This window comes from Hipposideros armiger, unplaced genomic scaffold (genome assembly GCF_001890085.2).
Source record: "Hipposideros armiger isolate ML-2016 unplaced genomic scaffold, ASM189008v1 scaffold_91, whole genome shotgun sequence".
Taxonomy (NCBI): Eukaryota; Metazoa; Chordata; class Mammalia; order Chiroptera; family Hipposideridae; genus Hipposideros; species Hipposideros armiger.
Genome location: NW_017731441.1, coordinates 2,577,234 through 2,581,119, shown reverse-complemented (window position 1 = coordinate 2,581,119; position 3,886 = coordinate 2,577,234).

Genomic DNA, 3,886 nt, shown 5'->3' with positions numbered 1-3,886 from the left:
TGCTCAGCTCGGGCTGGACTCGAACCGCTGTTGCTCAGAGCTCAAACTCTTGAGCGAGCTCTTAACCAACTGAGCCACTCGGCCGGCCCTTACATGTCTTTTTATTCAGAAGTTGGAGGCATTTTAGATTTTTTTCCCCCCGTAACCATTGCCTCAAGGGCCAGAGGCCCTTGATTTCTTCCCAGCGAAGATGGCACGAGCATGGAGAAGGGAACAGTGCTGAGATCCAGTTTGTGGGAAGGAGCTATTTCAGTTCTGCTTTATTACATGGCTAATTAGGCAAGGTCACTGAGCTGCTTTTAGAGCCTGTCAAGAGAGGCATCAGTGGTACTTTAACAAATTGGTTTATTATCTTTCGGGATCCTGTATGTGAGGCCTACCCACCTGCAGCAGCTTGCCTGGGGGAAGCACCCCCGGAAGCTTCTTCTTTTGGTACACAGCGGGTATCAGCTCAGTCTAGTCCCTCTTCGAATGAACATCCCTTCCCTGGAGAATGGAATTAGTATCAGAATCCTAAATATATGCAGGTGGTGTCACCTTATGCTTTCCTAACGTGATATTGAAAAATGATCTTCCATTTGCCCATTCATTTGCTTGGGACAGTAGAGGGACATGTGTCCTACAGAACTCTCTGATCTGTGATGAGACCTGATTCGGGGGTCTTGTTCCTGGAAGCAAGTAAAGAGAGGGTACATGCATGCCTTGTCCAGGTTCATGTTTTGGATGTCTGAGGATCTAAAAAAAAAAAAGAAAGAAAAAAGGAATGCTGTGTAGGTGACCTCCATGGTAATAGAGCCTCATTCTTTCTGGATCCTAAACTAGATCAATTTTTAATAAAATGTATAAAATAAAAGTGCATAGTCACCAAGAAGGAAAACTATGACATGTTGAGTGAGAGAAAGGAATCCTTTAGAAAGTTTACTTCTCTTAATCCATGTACAAATTCAGTGACTAGGAGATTCTTTCTCTTGATTGATAGATATTGATAGATACATATAAGTCTAAGCATATATATAGATATTGTATTAGTCAGGGTCCTCCAGAGAAAGAGAATCACAAGGATATATAGAGATGTACAGAAAGAGATTTATTATGAGGAATTGGCTGGCGTGATTATGGAGATTAAGAAGCCCCCTGATCTGCCATCTGCAAGCTGGAGATCCAGGGAAGCCAGTGGTTTGGCTTCAGTCCTGGAGGCCTGAGGGTCAGGAGCCAGTGGTGTTAAGTCCCAGTCTGAGTCCAAAGGTCTGAGAACCAGAAGCACTGATACCAGAGGGCAGGAGAATATGGGTGTCTCAGCTCAAGCAGAGAGCAAACTTTCCCTTCCCCCACCTTCCTGTTCTATTCCAGCCTTCAATGGATTGGTTAAGGCCCATCTGCATTGGTGAGATCAATCCTCTTTGCTCAGTTTGCTGATTCAAATGCTAATCTCTTCCAGGACAACTTAACAGACACACCTAGAAATAATGTTTTACCAATGATTTTGGCATGCCTTAGCCAGTCAAGGTGACACATAAAATGAACCACCACAGGTATAGATAGAGCTATTTATTGGTATCTACCCCCACCCCATACTCACGTGCGCGCGCGCGCGCACACACACACACACACACACACACACACACACACACACACACAGGGGTTGGTAACAGCAGAGTACCCATTATGCTGGAACTATTTGGCCAGGTGATATAACACCCACAACCACTATTTACTGAACACATTTGAAGAGGAAGGCACTTTGTTAATTCCTTTACATGTATTATTTCTAATTTCCACAATAATCCTGCAGAAGGATTTTACAAATGAGGATGAAACAGCTGCAGAGGTGGGAAGTAACTTGCCCAGGGTTTGTAGCTCTACCATGGTAGAGAAAGCCGGCATCGAGAAGACAGTCTTGCCGTGGATCTCAAGGCAGCTGCATTGCACAACTCCAGAGGTCTTTTGGCAGCTGTTCCCCAGTGCACACGGGGCATTGTTGGTGCTGACTGCACGCCAACTTAACTCTTTCTTCACCTGGTGTGTCCTCCTTGTGAAGCTGCAACGAAAAGAATGGATGGCCCTCTTCAAGGCAAGCAGACCTAAGGCTCTGGGCCCTGCAGGTTTGGACTCCTTGGAATACATGGCCGAAGACCGGGGTCCTGGCCTCACCGGCTTCCTACAGTGACCAGCAATTGGGATAGAGACGTGGCTAGTGAGCTCAAAGGTCTCAGACACCAAGGAGTTTGGAATTTAGCTCATTGGCAGGGGGAGTCATCAGCTGGGAAAACCCCATCAGACCTCTGTGTCTGGAGGAGATTGCTCCTGAGACCAGCATGTTAGCATGGAGTGGCCTGGAGTTCAGTTGGAAGAGACCAACGTGAGGCCTGGGAAAGATTATAAGGCCTAGTCAGGGAAGAAGCCATAGGATTGGAGAGAAATGGTTTAAAAAATGGAAGCTGGGCCGGCCGAGTGGCGCGATGGTTAAGAACTGGCTGGGGATGCCAGAGGGCCCCGGTTCGGATCCCACATATGAGGGCCAGTGACACTGCCCTCTACAGCTAAGATGCTGAACAACAGCTCAACCTGGAGNCAGTGTCACTGGCCCTCATATGTGGGATCCGAACCGGGGCCCTCTGGCATCCCAAGCGAGTTCTTAACCATCGCGCCACTCGGCCGGCCCCCGAATTACACTTTTTAAGCAAATAATTCAGACTCTTTAGTGATCACAGTTATAAGTTGCTAAAACAGACAATATTCCGACTTTTTTTTCAAGATCCTTGGAGATCATCAGACTGAAGTTGCAATTGAAATACGTAAAATATGATTATAATTGTTTATTTTCCCTATTAGCGTAAATGCTGTGGTTCAGTTTAATAGAAATGTTCCATGAACACCTTCTACTAGAGCCAGAGAAAATAATATTGCAGATCCTCTCATGTAAAATCTGAAGACATTGAACGCCTGGTTGGAATTTCATGCCATGGTTTATGCAAAAATGTTAATACAAAAATGTTAACATTATGATAAAAAAATAAGGAACACATTTCCCTTTAACATCTATAGTAAGAGATATTTGCATGCTGTAAGAGATAAAATAAACCTATATAATGGTGACTTGTTTTAAAAATTCTTAGTTTTGTAACATTAGGAACCAGAGAGGTACCTGTTATACAATAATTGTATCAACTGGTGCTGTTTTGCATTACTTCCATTTGAATAAGAACTAAAGAATGCTTTTTACTATGTCAACACATTTTTAAATAATGACATATTACTTTTAATTTTCCCATTTGAATTTAAAGTTTTATTTTGCTCAACATTGGTGTGTCAGTTATTTCTACATGCAACTTTTACTAAAATATACAGCAAATCCTGAAACAGCTTCACAATCCCAGTTTAGCTGTCACACATGTCATACCTCTGTCAGTAATGGCGGGCAAATGCATAGGGTTTGCCTTGGCACCTTATTTTTATTTATAAATTCCACTTCATTATTGCAACAAGACACCACAGGTAGTGCATTTGTAGGGAATTACTGCCTCCCTTTCTGGTTAAAGTCTCTGAGCCTTTAGCCGTGGGGTGCATAATACCTCCTGATGTGTCCAATAATCACCCGGAAATGCACTGCACGCTGGGGTTTATGGCTTCCATATATTTAGTGTGATCATTTAAGGGGTGGAAAATGACTCTAATCAAGATTACGTGTGTGTGGGGGGGTGAAAACTAAAAAAAAATAATTAATTATGAAATAATGTCTTTGTGAGGGGTGAAAAGGATAACTACTGCATTGTTTTGTACACCTGAAACTAATAATAAAAAAAAAAGAAAAGAAAAGAAATAATGTAATTGCCCACAGGGGTTTGAACTTATGTCTTTAATATGCAGAAAAATTTAAGAAGTTATT